This window comes from Pleurodeles waltl, chromosome 2_1, assembly GCF_031143425.1.
Source record: "Pleurodeles waltl isolate 20211129_DDA chromosome 2_1, aPleWal1.hap1.20221129, whole genome shotgun sequence".
Classification (NCBI taxonomy): Eukaryota; Metazoa; Chordata; class Amphibia; order Caudata; family Salamandridae; genus Pleurodeles; species Pleurodeles waltl.
The window spans coordinates 167,840,452-167,860,666 of NC_090438.1; the positions used below are offsets into that span (position 1 = coordinate 167,840,452).

General features: G+C 43.5%; 1 protein-coding gene across 5 annotated transcripts in view; it reads right to left on the reverse strand.

Moving 5' to 3' along the window:
- GRIA3 (glutamate ionotropic receptor AMPA type subunit 3) overlaps positions 1–20,215 on the reverse strand; it is a 1,035,516-nt gene that overhangs the window by 527,563 nt on the left and 487,738 nt on the right. The window lies entirely within an intron of this gene.

Here is a 20,215-nt window from a genome sequence, read left to right on the forward strand (position 1 = left end):
AATAGGCACAAAAGCTGATGCCTGGCTTTTAACATAGGTATGACATGTGTGAAAGAGGCTTTTCATTGTGGAACCCTCATAAACATTCATCTCTGCTCTCAAAATGGGTAAAGCTTGTTCCTAGATCAGTCAGAGAGGGTGCTTCACAAAGCTCTTGGGGCTGTGCCTAGGTGCAGACTGAGAGCTCCGAACAGTGGATAAAGACTCCTATCAAATTGTAAGAAGGGGTAATTTACAAACAAGGAGGAAATTAACTACTGCAAAGGTGAGTGTTATCTGAGGCATAGTTGGGGAATATCACACATCTCTAGTAGTGCACAGGATAAAAGTGTCCCCCCACCATACACTCATCAGAACACATAAGAATTTGTTACAGAATCAGAAGAAGAAGAATCAAGAATGAACCTGCTAGTGAAGAACCCCGAGCCACATCCTGCTTTCAATTTGGTACAGGAAATTCTCTTTAAGATTTAGCTGACTGGCCTTCTATACAGCCGCATGGACAGAAAAGGCTAACAGAGGGCTCCATCCTGTGTGGGAGAAGCAGCTGCTCAGTATTCACAACTGCACTTAATCCTGTGGGAACCATGGCTGAGCAGAGAGCAGCACTCTTGGTGCCTTACCTGGATGGATGGAAGTTGTCAAAGAGACTTTTATAGCAAACTCAAAAAGTAATTTTGTATCCTCTAGAGGGCTGGGACAAGGCAACAAAGCTCCATGAAAAAAACATGACCTCACTGACTACGAATTTTAGTTTATCCCACTTGGAGCTTTTCCAGTCCAAGTGTGAGCAGGGGCATAGCTCCAAGGGGGTGTTTGCGATGTTACACCCCCCTAAAAAATGTATTCTGTACAAATTAGTCGGGTAGGAGTTCTTTCAGTTGGAAAATGTGAAGTGTCTGTTGGGTTTCAGCTCTGAGGTTTACATGTCGTCAATGACAAAAACGCAAACACTCTCTCTCCTTTATGGTTTGAAGGTCTTAGAAAATGTTGATTAGTTTGAAAATATTACATTTTAAGTACTCATAATAACCCACATTCCTCTCTCTTTCCAATGCCCCCTTCATATCCTGCTTCTCAAACAATATGTCCCAGTGTGATTGTTAGGAAATCTTAAACTCAACCCCCACGCAATCATACTGACCCAGCTACACCGCTGAGTGTGAGTCTACTGTGGAACTGCTGAAAATAATTATCTTAGCTTGTGGAAGTCTAGTCAGCTGCAGCCACTTAGTTTGACTCATTGGAGAACCAAAACAAATATTGTGTGAAATGTTCCTGTAGGTGCCATTGCAGAGATTGTTGAAATGCCCTTGTTGTGGAAGAGGCTCACTTGGAAATGAAGGAGTAGGTTTAGTACAAGAAGAGCTCTGTTCTGCCAGGAGAACCATAGCATCTTTACAGACCTCAGCATCACTATGAGAATTTAACTGTCAGCTATCAAGTTTTACATAATTTCTGTTTAATAGTTCTGCTGAGACCGTAGCAATGAAACAATGTAAATCAGTTATGAACTGAATTATGGGGACATGACTGTGACCTAATAGCCCTAGCCTTATGACAATGACCATGACGATTGAAATGACCTTTGATGAAGCAGAAAATGAAAGTTTTGATTTATTAACACTTAAACGTAGTGTGAAATAATCATGTGTGACTTTAACCGAACTAATAAAGATTGTACGGGGCAAAATGTGCCCTCAGAGTAGTTTGCCATCATTTATACGCGTGCTTTATATAACGTGGTGTACTAGAATTGCACTAATCCGACATAATCATAAACGTGTGCTACGATTTGCTTGTTTGACATGTTTTAGCTTAGCATTACTTTAGCGGAGGCTTTGGCCTAGTTGCCTGGTCTCACGGTTTAGATGCTCGTATTTTTCCACTGTGCTATTAAACGTGTATTTTTGCTTGAAGCTGTACTTTTCCACAGAAACTGTTCACATGCTTATCTTAAAGTTAGTGCCAGCCTGGCATATTTTCTCTTTAATTCAAGGTCGACTTGCAGGTGCGGACAATGGAGGCTCTGAAAGTGAGCTAATTGGGAGACAATGTTGCGATTTGCGTACCCATCTCCAAGGATAATGTATGCTTAAGTAAAAGCTTGAGAACTGTCGTTTTTGATTGGTCAATTTGAAGCTAACCTATGAACCCTCCAATGGAAGACCCTACTGGACTCGAACTGTTGTCTATAAAACCCAGGTGCACGAGGAGAAGAGGGCTTGCTTTTTCTGCGCCATTACCAGCTCGATACCCGCCATTTTGCAGACTTCGTAGCTATTATGGCCCACTTTGCTGCGACGCCATTTTGCGAGACTTTGATGCTTTCTCTAGTCGAGAGAAAGAGACTTTAATGATTCTTGCCCTAGAGACTTTAACTTTGATTTGATCCCTTTGCATGAAGTAGTAGTTTTACCTTGCCGTCGTGAGGCAATTGCCCCGTCCACCCCTGCCCCTTAGTCCCGTCCCATGCTGATCAAGAAACGGTACCCATGCTGACCGAAGAACGGTACCTGTGACACGAAGACTTCCTTGTATGCTGATCGTAATTGGTAAATATGAAAGGAAAATTGTAAAATTGCATTGTGTTTCTTTTAGGTAACCAACTGCTGATTTTGATAAGGGCCCTAGCTAGGAGTTTTCTAAATTAATGTTGCTAAATTGTTTTTGCATGAAGTCCCACATGCCGATGCTAATTTGAGGTTAGATGAGGATTCCATATGTCGCACGATGCAATTTGAGATCTTGTTATGCTGACTAAATGTATGCAATTAGTTCATCACAGATTATCGTATTAGTGATTTGCATTGCTATTATCGAATGCCTTGTGATTCAAATGCTTCATAGATTGCACCTGTTTCGACGCTATGGACAGCTATTAATGTTCATTTACGTTTATCATTTGGTGTTGAGACACATTTATATTGTGCTAGCTTTGTTAATATAGGGAAATAAATTCACTAACTTCGCAATAAACTGGTGTGGTTATTCCTGACTGAAAGGTCAGGGTTCGCCGAAATGTATTCTGGATTAATTGTTAAGTGTTATGTCGATCAAGGTATTGCTTATGTTCGTTATTGATTATTGATTTAATGAAATTGATTGATTAAGAGTACAGAGAGTTCCCACTTAGTCAAAAGATTCATCGGCCTAAAGAGCGTCCAAATACAGGTAAATTATTAGTACGGACCGCTCTATCAGTAGATGGTAGCAGAGGACGGTTTCGTCTTTTGGGACCCTGTACTCTTAAAGTACATGGTGTTGAATTAGAGAGCACGCATTCTGAGACCCCATTCGAGAAGTTGAATTAGATTTTTCTTGGATAAAACTGATTGACAAAATGATGATGGGCTAGGTCCACCGCGACTTTCCCGGGATCTCGGAGCTTGCGAATGGAGAGAACGGAGGTGTGGAATCAGCGTTGGCGGTACTAGTGATGGTATGAGTGAAGCTAGGGTTTTGCGCTTGCACAGTTTATTGCCGCAGGGTGTGTGAAAAGGTTGCGAGGGTTTTTCTTTTAAGGATAGCGGAGGTGCGACTCCGAGTGTAGAAGTAGAGAAGTCGTCGAACTTCATAGAAACAACGGAGGTGCGGCTCCGAGTGTGAGAGTAGGGAAGTCGTCGAACTTCATGTGCGTCTGGCGCTTTGTGCATAAAAAGGTCCACGTAGTTGTTGTTGTTGAGACGGGCCCTGCGAGGTCAAGAGACTCCGGAGTATGTTGATCCATGTTGTGGTCTGGGCGGTTTAGTAGGTTGATCGGGCGTGGTCAACAAGTCGGTACGTGTGTTAGGGAGTGAAAGAAACTTCGACTTCGGGCTTTGACAAGATTCTAAGTGCACTAGAACAGATCATTGACAAGTTGAGAGTCAACTGGTCAACTGGTCTGCGGGTCAGATTTGCTTGCGAATGTGGGGACTGAGAAAGACGGAATAGCGGCCAGAGGCTAGTGAAAGGTCCCGAGGCTAGTGAAAGGTCCCTAAGGTCCTGAAGCGATTGTGTTACCCTTCCTGTAGTAAACCGACAGATCTGTTTTAGTTTTGGTAGCTCGCGATACATGCAAAAGTTGTTACGAGAGGAGGTGAGTGAAGGAGGACTAGCCGCGAGGCTTTGTCAGCCGCAGTGTGTGTGAGTGTGACGTCACTAAGAGCCGTGCTGGGATAGGTTGGTTGCAGAGAAGGGTCGCGCACGGATTGGACGCATTCCGTGGGACTCGATTGGAAGGGGAAAGGCAGGTGAAGAGTATTCCGGGAATTAAAGTCACCTATTGATTACAAATTTTGTGGAATTAAAGTCACCTATTAATTATAAACTTGGCTAAATAAAAGACGAGAAAAATGAAATTCTTTAAAGCATTCAGGAGCGCGATGTAGGGGGAGTCTTACATTAAAGCGAGCGTAGGAGAAGAGACGCCGCCTGAAGGTACACCAGCTTACATTGTAATGGAAGAGAAGGGGGTAGCTCCGTGCCTTTGGCTAAAGCAATGGCACAAGTGGACAGAAAAACATGGGAGCGTAGCGTTCCCGATACATGGGACATTCAATATAAGGATTTTAGAGAATTTGAGATTCACGATGTATGACATGAAAGTGCCTCCAAGGCCAGCACAGTTTGAGGCTCTAGCAATTTGGGAACTAATGGCCAGACAGCAACAGCAGAAGAAGTTTGAGACCAGAATGAGGAAGGTAGAAAAGACACTAGCGGATGCTAGGTGGGATAATGCACAGAAGGTGTGGAGGTCAGATGTATTGCAGGGGATAAAACTGTTTCCAGCAATTACTAAGGAAGGGGAGGAGACAGGGAAGAAAGCTACCTGTAAGACAGACAGGAAGTGTTCCAAGGATAGAGAGGATGAGGAAAAGTTGAGAAGAGAAGAGGAGTTAGAGGATGAGGAGTTGATAATGCAATTGCTGAACGACCGTCCACCGCCTTATGCGGAGAATGGACAAGGTCCAAGTACCAGTTCTGCCCCTCCGGCATCGGTACAGAACAGTGAACGCCAGAGTTCAGGAGAGTCATCGGGATCTAAGGACCCGAGTCTGCTGTTCACCCCGCAGATACCGCAGGTCAGGAGAATATATCCAGATGTGCCCGTGTTGAAATCAGCAGAAAATTATCAGCCGCAGATGCCAGGGTATTACAACAGTGATAACAGTGCAGGAATGATTCTAGGTCCAACCGTAAGGGGCGTACAGAATGGTTACAACCCAACAATGGCACAAGCTGAATCAACTCAGTTTTTGATGCCTCAAAAGCAGATGCAGGGAGGAAACGCACATGTTCAGATGACGGGGAGCCAGATGGGCATGCCGGCAATGATGACTCATGGTGTGGGAATGAACATGCCTCAGAACATGGGGAATGGACAGAACCCAGACGCGATATCACTACCCATTACTGTAGGTCCACCGGTACCTCTGTATAGTCAGCCTAACTTGGGTCCAAGCAGTCAGGGATCAATGCTGCAGAATGGGACAGAAAGGAGGTGCATAGAAAACACTCCAGGGATAACTCCGATAGCAACTCAGCCAAACGGGTCTGGATCCTTGATGGAGTTTAGTCCCGTATGTGCTCAGTCAACACTGGTGAGGTCAAGCCCCCCACTGATAATACCCCTCACATCGAACACTGAAAAGTTGCCGCAGCCATCGATGGCAGTCGATGTGAACGCTACCCTGATGGGGGTGAATGCGCAACAGCTGACACAGTGGTTCAACAGTCTGAATTCCACACAAAATGCAGCTAGTGGGAAAGGAGAAGACTATATGAATAGGGTCAGGTTGAACATGGAAGCACAAGAATTGGTGGAAGGAACTATGGGTGTGAATAGGTTAGAGTCCTACACAGAAGAAGAGCTGAGGTATCTATGTCCCAGGATTACGAAGGAAGTGAACAAGGTACATAAGAGTCTGCAAGAAGCGGCTGATAGAAACGGGGTTGACATAGACAAGATGAAACACTTGAGCAGGAGCTACAGGTTAGATTTTGGGACCACAGATTTTGAACACATGAGGTCAGCAGGCATGAAGACACACCTTAGAGAATTGCTGCAGAGTGCACAAGTGTGGAGGTGCTTAGACAAATGGGAAAGCAGGTGGGTAAAGAGAAAGGAAAAGAGGAGGGACAGTGCTACAGAGCACAATGAGAAAAGACCGCAGAGTAGTGATACAGTAACAATGTTACCAATGAGGGAGACAGCAGGGGGAAAATTAGTACATGTACCATGGCACAGAAGCGACATTCAGTCTTTTACGGACGATTTTCCCAAACTAAGAGAGAAGCCGATTGAATGGTACCAACAGACTGATAGGTTTGTGAAGCTTGCAAAGTGTCTCTGGGAAGACCTGAACACTCTTTTTGAGATCGTGGTTCCGGCAGATTTGTGGGAGGATTGCAAAAGAGCTGCAGGTTGGCCAACAAGTGAACCAGAGAGAGACAGGGAGACAGGTGCACCATCACCTATGGTGATGAGCTTGTACTATAAGGTGATTGAGCATTTGAAGACTAAGGTACCCGCGAAAAACGTGGACTGGCAGAAGATTGATCGAACTGCCCAAGAGGCTAAAGAATCGATTCATAGTTACTATGAAAGGTTGTTGAAGGCATTCAAGAATTACAGTGGCACGGAAACAATTGAGGCGAAGGACATGCTCCATTTTGTGTTCAGATTTGTGGAAGGGCTGAGACCAGAGATAAGTCAAATGATAAAGTCACATTTGATTTGCTGGCAGTCGAAACCGATTGACGAGGTCCTGACTTATGCGAAATACTGTAGCGACGAAATTGAAGTGAAACAGAAAAGGCTGAAAGAGAAGGTGATGATGATGCAGCTTAAGGCAGCTCAAACAGGTTTGCAAGGTCTGCAAGGTTTGCAAGGGATGCAAGGGTTCCAACAGCAGGTACCGCAACCGCAGGTGCAGTTACAGGGAAACATGGCGTTTCAGCCACAGGCCAGAGGCAGAGGCAGAGGAGGTTTTGTGAATAATGGTCCGGATTTGAACACTGTTGTGACGGGTGTGCAGGCAATGAAGAAGGTGATGCCGTGTCACGTGTGCGGAATTGTAGGTCATTGGAAACGCGAGTGCCCGATGGTGGTGCAGGAAGGTGCAGGTGCAGGTGTTGGTCAGCAAAACAATGATGTCAATGCATTTCAGACAATGAGGGGACCGAAACTGAGAGGTCCAAGCCCAAATTTTCAGACCATAAATCAATTGCAGGGATTACAACCGATGCAGCCGCAGCAGATGCAGATGCCTCGTATGCAGATGACGCAAATGCAGCCGATGCAACAGCAGTTACCTATGGTACCTAATCAGCAAATGCAAATACCATTGGCACCAATGAGTCAGCAGCAAGTGATGGTTCCTCCACAGGTCTCGGGTCAGGTAATGAGTACAAATGGCACAGTACAACAGTTCCCATTACACAGTGAGAGTGGAATAAACAATATATGGGAGAGTGAAAGCTCAGAAGAGGAAGGAGATTGTGTGCTTGCGGCATCCTTGGAAGTTGATCAAAGGGGTCCGTACGTAGAGGGAAGGGTAATGGGTCATCGTGTCTCATTCTTGGTTGACACGGGAGCCACACGTTCAACAGTTAAGAGCAGTGAAGTACCAAATTTGCCACTTTCAGGGAGGACAGTTCAAGTGGTGGGAGTAGCAAACAGACATCTGACGAACCCAATAACAGATCCGGTACCAGTCAGCATTGGTAACTACCAAGGGGTACATCAGTTTGTGGTATGTGACTCAAGCCCGATAGCGTTGTTAGGAAGAGACCTATTGTGCAAATTGGGTTGTTCGATCATGTGTTCGAACGAGGGAATAACAATACAGACGAGCAGTGATGGGGAAGAAGAGGACAGTGTAGAGGGGGATGAAATGGAAACAGTCGATGAAGAGTATCCTCTGATTTGTCTTTTCCCGATGATAACTGAAGAGGACATCCCAGCTGAATTACGGGAAACAGTCGGAAAGGAAGTGTGGGACATGACAGGGAAAGAGGTGGGATTGATGAAAGGAGTGGAACCAGTAAAAGTGACGGTGAAGCCCAATGCGATCTTTCCCCAGACCCCACAATACCACATGCCACAAGATACCCTCATGAAAGTTGCCCAACTCATTGATGAATTTGTAAAGCAGGGAGTACTGAAAGAGGTGTTAAGCAGTCCATGTAATTCACCAATAATGGGACTAATAAAGCCGAGTGGAAAGGTCCGACTCGTGCAGGATCTGAGGAAAATAAATGACATCATAGTCAAGTGCTGCCCTGTCGTACCGAATCCAGCTGTGATAATGTTTCAGATCCCTTGCGATGCTGAATGGTTCTCAGTCATCGATTTGTCACAGGCATTCTTCTCGGTGCCTCTTCATGAGGACAGCCAATTCCTCTTTTGGTCAAATTCCTAGACAGAGTGTACAGTTGGTGTTGAATTCCTCAAGGGTTTTCTGAGTCACCGTCAATATTCAATCAAGTTCTAAAGAAAGATTTGGAGGAATTAGAGTTGCCATTCGAGTCAACCCTAGTACAGTACATTGAAGACTTACTGGTTGCATCAAAGACAGAAAGTGGCTGCACAGCCGATACCATTGCCCTGTTGAACCATTTGGGAAGAAACGGACACAAGGTGTCTCCTTCCAAATTGCAGTTCTGTCAGAAGAAAGTGAAATACTTGGGTCAACAGATAGAGAAAGGGTCACGGAGAATAATGAAGGAAAGAATAAGAAGCGTACTTCAAAGGAGTCCACCAAAGACAAGGAAGGAGGTGAGGAAGTTTTTGGGAATGGTGGGTTATTGTCGCCAGTGGATCCCCAACTTCTCGACTCTAGCAAAGCCTTTGCTGAAATTGACCCAGAAGGATGCTTTGGATGAAATTGAGCTGAAAGGAGATGAGATGGATGCCTTTGTTGAACTGAAGGAATGCATGTGCAGGGCTCCAGCTTTAGGTATGCCTGATTACACGAAGCCTTTCACATTGTTTTGTCATGAACGTGATGCATGTTCTTTGTCTGTCTTGACTCAAGCCCATGGTGGCGTAAACAGACCAGTAGCGTATTTTTCAGCTACTTTGGATCCGGTCGCAGCAGCACTCCCAGGGTGTTTGCGCGCCGTAGCAGCAGTTGGTATCAGCCTCACTCAGAGTGAAGGAATAGTGATGGGACACCCAGTAACAGTCATGGTCCCTCACTCAGTCGAGATACTTTTGACCCGCTCCCGAACGCAGCACATGACAGGAGCAAGACTTACAAGGTATGAAACGATTATTTTGGGCTCACCGAATGTGCAGCTGAAAAGGTGCACTACGTTGAATCCAGCAACCTTGCTTCCTGGAGAAAATGCCGAAATTGAGAACGCTGAAGACGTCGAGCATGACTGCCTTCAGGTGACTGAATTTTGCACAAAACCTCGACCGGACATCAAGGATACTAAGCTTGATGAAAATGACCAAATTCTTTTTGTTGATGGTTCCTGTCTAAGAGATGGGATGGGGATTTTGAAAGCGGGATATGCTGTCTGTACTGTAACAGGGGTCTTGGAAGCGGGATGGCTCCAAGGAGTTTATTCTGCACAAGTAGCAGAACTTGTAGCCCTTACTAGAGCATGTCAATTGTCTGCATTGATGAAAGTCACCATTTACACTGATAGCCAATACAGGTTTGGGATTGTGCATGACTTTGGACAACTATGGTCACAGAGGGGTTTCCTGACTTCTTCAAGATCCCCAGTGAAAAACGGGGAAAGAATAAGGGAATTGTTACACGCCATTCAAGTACCAGCTGAAGTTGCAGTGGTAAAGTGTAGTGCTCACACGAAAGGACAAGACTATGTTTCCCTGGGAAATGCATATGCGGATCAAGTCGCAAGATTTTGTGCCTTGAACTGTATATTACTCAGAGATGATTGGAATACGATAAATGAGCCAGAACTCGAACCAGCTGAAGCATTTGCCTTGAAGGTCGTAGATACAATAGAGGAACTAAAAGCATTACAAAATAATGTCAGGGAGGATGAAAGGGATTCCTGGATCAAATCACAATGTATAAAGAGACAAGACGAATTATGGGTTTCACATGAGGGAAAATATGTTTTGCCAAATAGTCTCTTATCACAGCTTGCGCGGTTCTATCATGGGCAAGCTCACCTAGGGAGAGATGCCATGATAAGATTGTTCAAAACTGATTGGTTTAACCCCAGATTTCGTCAAGCTGCAGAAGCAGTTTGCCATCGATGTGTCACTTGCCAGCAGATGAACCCAGGAAAGGGAACAGTTGTGAACGCGAGTCACATTGGGAGGGCAAGCGGGCCTTTTAGTCGAATGCAGATGGACTTCATTGAGATGCCTGTGCATGGGGGTCTGAAATATGTGTTGGTGATTGTGTGCATTTTTAGTCACTGGATTGAAGCATACCCTACACGTAGAAACGACAGCCTTACAGTTGCCAAGTTATTGTTGAGGGAGTTGATACCACGTTTCGGATTCCCAATCTCTTTAGAATCAGATAGGGGAAGTCACTTCAACAACGAGGTGATAAAGTTACTTTGCGAAGCGCTGAACATTGAGCAAAAGCTGCACTGTAGCTATCGCCCTGAAGCATCGGGACTGGTGGAGCAGATGAATGGTACACTGAAATCGAGAATGGCGAAAATATGTGCATCAACAAATTTGAAATGGCCTGACGCATTGCCCTTAGTGCTAATGTCAATGAGAAACACTCCTGATAGAAAAACTGGATTGTCTCCGCACGAAATTCTCATGGGCAGGGCTATGAGACTTCCTGCAGTTCCCGCAAACATGCTTTTGAATATTACAGATGATATGGTGTTAGACTACTGCAAAGGACTGGCTGACGTGGTTCGCTCTTTCTCTCACCAGGTGGAAGCGACCACCTTGCCACCGATCCAAGGTCCAGGACACGCACTGAAAGCAGGTGACTGGGTCGTGGTAAAGAAGCACGTGAGGAAGTCGTGTCTGGAACCCCGTTGGAAAGGCCCTTTCCAAGTGATCCTGACTACACCTACCGCTGTGAAGTGTGCGGGGGTTCCCAACTGGATTCACGCCAGTCACACAAAGAAGGTGTTGTGTCCCACAGATGAGGAAGTTGAAGCGCTGAAATTGCCAGTGCCTGATAAAACAGTGCCGAGTGCTGAGACAGAACAAAAGCGAACTGAAAGCGATCAAGCAGAAGCAGGAGAGAAAGAGATATTGTTGGAGGGCGAAGAGTCTGACTCACTTGGGGAAGACCAAGGAGAAAGTTCAGACAGCGACGAAGCAGCTGAAGGTGACAAAGAACCTGAAGCAGCTGAGGGTAGCAAAAAGCCTGAAGCAGCTGAAGGTGACAAAGAACCTGAAGCAGCTGAAAGTGATACAGAGCCTGACGAAAGTAACGGTGACGAAGGGCTCGAAAAAGGTGAAAAAGCAGGAGAGCCTGATCAGAGGAGGGCTTTCCCAGAAGCAGACGATACAGAAAAGGAAAAAGAGAACGTGATTGATTCCCCAGGAAGAGGGAACGAGGCAGAACAGAACGAAAAAGTCCAAGCTTCCACAGAAAAGACAGCAGGTCCATCAAACGGACACGGTGCAAAGAGAAGACTAAGTATCTCACCAATAAAAGAAAAGGGTAAAGAAAGTTTGGGCGACGGAGGAAGGCCAAAAGTGAAAGAGAAAAGAAAGGAAGTGACGGTTGTGGAACAATTGTCAAGTGAGGAAAAAGACTTGACAAAAGAGGAAAGTGCAAGCGAAGCAGAGTCGAAAAGAGAAGCAAAATTGAAAAGGAAAAGGATACCAAACAGGAGATATTCCGGTCCTGAATGGGCATATGCAGTCAATGACGATTGGACTGACGAGTTTGTATCTCTAAGCATCGAGAACGAAGAAGAAGAAGAGATACCAATAGAAAAGAAAAGTTTCATAGACTCTGTTGATTGAAAGAATAGTAAATGATATTGCTTGCTACAATCTAACGTGAAAGAAACAACCAGCTGAGACATTGTTAAACCCGGATGAGACTTGCTAAACTGATAAAGACTGAGTTACTGCCGAATTGAGACAAATGCTGCTAACCGAAAAGTGACTGGCCTTTGAAGAAGACGGTGTGAACATTGCGCTTGTCCAGCTTTGTAACTGAATTGCTAAATAGTTTCTTTATAAGTGCTTCTAACTCTCTGATTCTATACAGATCATGACTAGGTACGCTACGCAAAATAATAGAAAGAGATATTGTAAATATGTGTGTATAGGCTTGGTAATTACATGTGTAATAATAATAATGGCAATTGTGTTTGGAATGCATGGAAAGGGTGAAGGTGAGAATATCGAGGCTTCTACTATTGCTCCTGTTACTGTCACTGAACTAACCCCATTGAAAAGACTAGCATTGGATGAGAGGCTCTTGCACGATAAGAAGGAGCTTTCGTATAACGTTTTCTATCGCTTGCTAACATGGTATGTTGAGACTATGGATGCGAAAGATTGTTATGTGTGTACACAGATACCGACATCAGTAAAGGAAGGGGTAACTTATCACCACATGCCTCTTACATACGGGATTACATGTAGTATAGTGATGTCTAGGTTTTATGGTCAAACTAACATACAGTATTTTTACTCGAATTATGATGTTACTTTTGCTTATGTTCCTATAATAGCGCAGCTAAGCCAGATTGCTAAAGATTGGGATGCTAAAATAATGAGGGAATTTTTCGAGCCAATGCAACCTTTTGAAACGGCTCATGCTCATAGGGAGAACCTTACTTGCTCAGTCTCTGCTGTAGAAATAAGCTTTTTAGATCGCACAGATGATAGAAGGGCACAAATGAAGGCGAAATTAGAAAAAGAGCTACATAAGAGGACTTCAGTAGATAATTATGATTTTGCTGCTATAAAGACACAAGGGAAAATAGCTTTAGATGCTTGGCATGTAGGGAAATTTTGTATATACCGAGGAGAATCTTATTATGACAACATTTTTGTAGGAGCGAGTGAATGCAAACATACGTTTATTTTTAAGGCCAAATGGACATTCATGATGAACGGACTTGACCCTGTCATTCCAGGGGTATATTACATTTGTGGGCATAATGCCTATTATCGTCTTCCAAAGGGATGGTGGGGGAGATGTTATTTGGGTATAGTGTTCCCAAAGGTTTATCAACTGGATGACGTATCGATGATTCAAAAGACATCTGGATCCCATCGTATCCAGAAAAGAGAGACCGCAGCTGCTGTGGTAGGTGATATATTTGGAGCCATGATTCCTTCATTGGGAGTTGTGTTGAATTCCATCAAAATAAGAAAGTTGTCTACTATAGTGGATAACATGCTGACAAAGTTTTCAGGTGCTATAATCCTGATAGATGCTGAACTTGCAGCAGAAAGAGCCATGACTCTTCAAATTAGGCTTGCTTTAGACATTCTTTTAGCAAAAGATGGAGGCGTTTGCAAAATGATTGGTGCGCGCCACTGTTGTACCTATATACCCGATAATAGTGTGAAAATTAAAACTACGCTTGCTAATCTAACAAAGAAAGTGCAGATTTGAAGGAACTGAAAGAACCAGGAGTGTGGGAGAAGGTTGGAAAAGGACTTGCTTCAGTGGGACATTGGATTGGGGGAATCTGGAATGGAATATTATTGAAAATAATAGAAGGAATATTAATAGTAATAATTTGTGTATTTGGAATTTGGGGAATAAAAAGGGGAATAATAATGATTATGGAAAGAATTAAAAGAAGAAAAGAAGAGAAAATTATGAAAAGAATGGCAGAAGAATACAAAGCACAAACTAGGGGAACTAAAAGAAAAAGGGAGCTGACAGAATTTTAATGGAATAAAATTTGTGGGCTAAATTTGTGTGATGACAAGTAGTCATCAGAGGAGGGATTGATGAAGCAGAAAATGAAAGTTTTGATTTATTAACGCTTAAACGTAGTGTGAAATAATCATGTGTGACTTTAACCGAACTAATAAAGATTGTACGGGGCAAAATGTGCCCTCAGAGTAGTTTGCAATCATTTATACGCGTGCTTTATATAACGTGGTGTACTAGAATTGCACTAATCCGACATAATCATAAACGTGTGCTACGATTTGCTTGTTTGACATGTTTTAGCTTAGCATTACTTTAGCGGAGGCTTTGGCCTAGTTGCCTGGTCTCACGGTTTAGATGCTCGTATTTTTCCACTGTGCTATTAAACGTGTATTTTTGCTTGAAGCTGTACTTTTCCACAGAAACTGTTCACATGCTTATCTTAAAGTTAGTGCCAGCCTGGCATATTTTCTCTTTAATTCAAGGTCGACTTGCAGGTGCGGACAATGGAGGCTCTGAAAGTGAGCTAATTGGGAGACAATGTTGCGATTTGCGTACCCATCTCCAAGGATAATGTATGCTTAAGTAAAAGCTTGAGAACTGTCGTTTTTGATTGGTCAATTTGAAGCTAACCTATGAACCCTCCAATGGAAGACCCTACTGGACTAGAACTGTTGTCTATAAAACCCAGGTGCACGAGGAGAAGAGGGCTTGCTTTTTCTGCGCCATTACCAGCTCGATACCCGCCATTTTGCAGACTTCGTAGCTATTATGGCCCACTTTGCTGCGACACCATTTTGCGAGACTTTGATGCTTTCTCTAGTCGAGAGAAAGAGACTTTAATGATTCTTGCCCTAGAGACTTTAACTTTGATTTGATCCCTTTGCATGAAGTAGTAGTTTTACCTTGCCGCCGTGAGGCAATTGCCCCGTCCACCCCTGTCCCTTAGTCCCGTCCCATGCTGATCAAGAAACGGTACCCATGCTGACCGAAGAACGGTACCTGTGAGACGAAGACTTCCTTGTATGCTGATCGTAATTGGTAAATATGAAAGGAAAATTGTAAAATTGCATTGTGTTTCTTTTAGGTAACCAACTGCTGATTTTGATAAGGGCCCTAGCTAGGAGTTTTCTAAATTAATGTTGCTAAATTGTTTTTGCATGAAGTCCCACATGCCGATGCTAATTTGAGGTTAGATGAGGATTCCATATGTCGCACGATGCAATTTGAGATCTTGTTATGCTGACTAAATGTATGCAATTAGTTCATCACAGATTATCGTATTAGTGATTTGCATTGCTATTATCGAATGCCTTGTGATTCAAATGCTTCATAGATTGCACCTGTTTCGACGCTATGGACAGCTATTAATGTTCATTTACGTTTATCATTTGGTGTTGAGACACATTTATATTGTGCTAGCTTTGTTAATATAGGGAAATAAATTCACTAACTTCGCAATAAACTGGTGTGGTTATTCCTGACTGAAAGGTCAGGGTTCGCCGAAATGTATTCTGGATTAATTGTTAAGTGTTATGTCGATCAAGGTATTGCTTATGTTCGTTATTGATTATTGATTTAATGAAATTGATTGATTAAGAGTACAGAGAGTTCCCACTTAGTCAAAAGATTCATCGGCCTAAAGAGCGTCCAAATACAGGTAAATTATTAGTACGGACCGCTCTATCACCTTCAGACCAAGACCTGAAAGAAAAGGAAAAGAAGACTTTCATTCTTTACAGGCAAAAGACTCCCTTTTCTGCCTTCCTACCTGATGGACAAAACTCAGAGAGTTGCCACAGTCTATGCTCTACAGTGGCTGTGTAAGAAAACTTCTCAAAAAGATCACCAGAATTACAGAGGTCTTGATCTGCAACAAATAGCTTGTAACCTGATTGGGAAATGTATCTCCTGAGGTTTGTTTTTCTGTAAGCCGTGGCATCATTTAATTGGAATATTTGGTGGACAGTTGACAGTTGTTGGGTCCAACCTACTACCTGTTTCAAATAGGATTTTTTTTAGTGGACCAGTTGTGAATCCAAAACAAGAGCCACATTGAAAATCTACTTTTGCACCAACATTCCTATTGCCCATGAATTTGAACTTTTTGGATGCGATTGCATTGAGTTTCGGCAGGATAAGAAGCATTGCTGCACATTTTGGAACATTTAATGTATTCTGGAGCATCCTTAAAATCAAGACATGGCCTTGCTAAATACAAGGAATGTTTTGTTCCACTTTCAGTATTTGCTCTCTAAAAAGCCACTGATATAAGCACTGAAACTGTGAATCAAGTACCCCATTGTAGCACTTGATTCTCAGGGTAGCAAAGCAGAGCAGTCCAAAGCCCACTTAGGGGAGGTGTTGTGAGCTAATAACCCCAGCACATAACATCAACACTCAAGAAATTATTGTCCAGCAAGTGTTTTTGTTTCTTTTCACAAAAGAACGTGTTGTTACAAACACACCACTAAATTCTATGCACTAAATTGCAAATATGTACAGTCAGTTTGATGGAAATAACTTTGTTGGCACCCGCATATCGCGATACACCCTTAGTGGATCCTGAACCTTACAACTACACCATCCCTACGTATACTAGATGCAATATCACAATTTAAGAGCGAGTCATTATGAATAAACCAGGCTTACTGGCTTTGTCAGGGTGACATCACATCAGTAAAAGCAGCAATAGGGTATATTTCGCCATTGCAATGCATTGAAAGCAATGGGGTCAATACATGTTATAAAACAATACTCAAGTTAACATGAGGGTAGTACCAACATTCAATAACATTAATTTACCTGTAATGCCTTATATTGTAAACCATTACCATGGGCAAGAATGCATTATATTCAATAACATGTGTACTGCATCATGCAGTTACTGCAGCTTTAGGGCCAACAAACAGGTATGCCCACACTCCAGAATTTATAACCAAAAAGCTTCTGCTTCGGAAGCAGTGGAGCCTCTACTGGGGTCAGGCATTCAATCCCCTGGGAAACCGAGTGAATTTTAAGGAAACGTCTTCTGGGGCTCCCACAATACTAAACAATGTTAGTGGGGCCCATGCCTACTCTTGGGGTATCATGAGACCAATATGCAAATCTGAAGCCTTTGCTAGGGCTTCTGGAGAATTCAATTTCCTCTGGGCATCAATATTTTATTAACAACCTTGTGCCACATTCCTAAACTGCTTTTTGTTTTATTCTTCCATGAGACATTGCACCATTTTTCCTTCCACTCCCCCTGTCATGTGCAAATGCCATTTTCATATGGTGGCATGGACTGTGCAGGGAGCCCACTTAAAGTCTGCCTGGCCGACCTCCCACCAGATTGACACTATCCAATGCAGGAGAGAGAGCAGTTATGCTTGTTTTCTTGCCCATGTCCTTGCAGGCAGAATGCAGCTGTTTTGTACCTCCCCTGCTCTGCCAGTTATACGCATGAGGCAGCATGGTTGAAAGGTTTGAGCCTGGTGGTGCTCAGTTTATTCTTTTTCTGTTGCAGGAAAGATAGGGCCCCATTGGATAGTTCATTCTTTCACCGAGGGATGGGGTCCCTGGGCCAAGGATATTTTGGGTATGGGCACCATGCAATTTTTGCTCAAGCCCTAGCAACCAAGAACATTTTCTTAAGGCCTTCTGGAATTTAATGGACACTTTTGTGAGGAGCTTGGTTCATGTTTGCTCTCTGAGCCAGACCTGTCATCTGCCTGTACTTCTAAGATTCTCTCCTGCTTGGGGGGGCCATCTTCCCCTACCTTCCACAGCCCCTTCACAACCAGCAGGTAGAGGACCCACCCTGCCGCACTCCCCAGTTCTCACTCCCTAGTTCCCATGATGTTGGCTGACTTGCCCTCTACTTGTGTATCAGTGAAGTACCAGTCCACAGAAGTCCCAGGGGAAACATACAGGATCTTGTAGAAGTCAATTCCCTCACATTTCCTGCAGTAACGGCCCTAATGAGACCCATAGTAGTCCTCAAGTTCAGCTACAGTTAAAGTCCTTCAGTCTATCAGTGCAGGGATATATGGCTTTCCCTTCCAGCTGGGAATTCTTTTGCGGTCATTGCTCTCAGTGTCTTTTCATTAGTCTCTCCATTGTACAGGGGTTTTAAGTAGGGGTGCATAGTTCTAGAAGCCAGCCTCCCCTGGCCAATCTTCAGGGGCCACATCATCCCTCCGAGCCAGTCCCAAACCTCCTGAACAGCATTCTCGGACATTTCCACATGGCGACTTCAAGTGGTCCATGGAAATATCTTCCCTGGGAGTCTCGGCTCCACCCCACTTCACACAGATGCCTGATTGTTTGCCACCAAAACTACAAAGGAGAGCCGCGACTGCATTTTGCTTCAGAGATCTGGCCCATTTTCTTTGATTCCATGGGCTTTGGCCTTCCCAGCCCAAGTGCAGTGTGAGGAGTTAATTAGCAAATGCAGATTTCCTCCCCAGTCATTCCTTTCACAGGAGCTGCACTGTTAATGGTGCTTTTGTATGAAGAGGTCTTTGATCCTCCTGCAGATTAGCAGAGAAATTAAGTTGGCTAGTGGGGTGATAAACGCATGGAACCTGATTATGAGCTGAGGATATAAAAGTGTTATAAGGAGTGTTGATATGATAAAAAGGACTGTGGATCAAAACTCAAGAAGCATGTTTATGCTAAGATTGGTACCTTACTGGAAGTTGTAGACCTAAGTAGCACAAAACTGTACATTGGTGCAGATTTTGTCTATGATGTGTAATTTAATGAAGCACCACAGACCTTCAGTATTAATGCCCACTCACATTGTAAGGCCCACCTCAGGTCAATACCAGTTCTTAAGGGTACGGCAGTCTCACACATGCAAACAGCACATGTGTGCTCACGTGTTCACGTGTAAGCAGCCTACAGGCTCTAGTTGCACAGCAGCTGCATCATCATAAAAGAGGCCTCACATTTAAAAGGTGGACACTGACAGCTTGCAATTTCAATCCATTTGCCATGAGTTTACCGCGAGTGAGACTCAAGTAATGAGGCTCACTCACAGTAAAAGTCTGAAAAACTGAGTAAAAGGGTGGTATCCATTTGCTACAGCACTGTAATGTTGAATTGGGTGCAAACAGTACTGTGCGCCCACAGCAGATTTACAAGATGTGTGCAAATTTCAGATTGACCTGTTGGTTTTGTACTGCAGAAACTTCACCTGGTAAATACAGGCAAAATGCGTGCTGAGAAAAAAGACAGGAGTCCATTTTTTTAGCAAAGGATGAAGGACAATATTCAATACTAGCACGTCCTTCCACATTCAGATCTGCAGCGCGTGAAATGAGGAGTAGAACCTGTACCAGGATAGAAAATAAACAATGTGGTATCAATAATTCTGTGAGAAGAATTACTGCACCAAAATAAAGTGCAACATGAAATGAGGACCTTTGTGTTTAGGCAGCTTTAATTATTAAAATCGTTGCTTACCTATGCAACCTTTAATCGAGCTGATCTCTGTTCGCTCAGAAAACTACTTAAAACACCTGTCCAAGGAATTCACTACTATGGCACCTTCTGCTGCAGCCAGGGCTATTAAAACATTAATTGTAACAATGGACATGTATTTATTTCCTTAGTGTGGACAGAAAGCTTCTCTAGTGTTATGTGGATGTTTGGAAAAGATCTCCTCATTTCTAAGTTCCAGACATGTCATTCGAATTGCTGTGAAAAGAGCTTCCTGCAAGAATCACTTCAAGAGATTAGGTTTTTCAGTTGTGTAAATGTCAGATAAGGTGAAATATTTACTAACTAAAATAGGCAGTTTCAAGGCCCCAGGTAAAAAAGTGTGGAGTCTGGAACTGAAAAATCATTCAATTAGTTTTTAGCTCCGTTTTTGCTAACTCGAGAACTTGATTCTAGGTAAATTGACCTGGCTCATTGAATTTACTTTGGGAGTGGTTTTTAATTTCTGTGTGAGTAAGCTGAAAAGACAGAGACAGTGTGTCAAGAAAAGATCTAGAGATAGAAAGTGAGATTGCGATAGCAGAGAAGGAGAAAAAAAGAGGCAGCAAATAGAGGGAGAGTAAATAAGAGCAGCAGGAGGGACAGGGAAAGAAAGTAGGGAGAGAGCGAAAAAAGTAGGAATGAGGGAGGACAGGGAGGGACAGATGGAAAGCCGGAGGAAAGCCGTCGGCAGAGAGAACGTAGGAAGAGTAATGGGGTGTGAGAATTATAGAGAGCAAGAGTGACAGAGGTAAGTAAAGCTGAAGAAAGAAAGTTGATGGGATGCAAGCACAAAAGAGAAGGGGGGTAAGAACAAGAGAGGAGAAGAAAGATAAAAAGCGAGACGAGAGAGAGGGATTGAGAAAGACGAACAAGAAAGAGAAGAAGAGATAGAAAGGTGGTAGAGAAAAAAATGTGAGAAAAGAGAGGTAGGTAGAGGG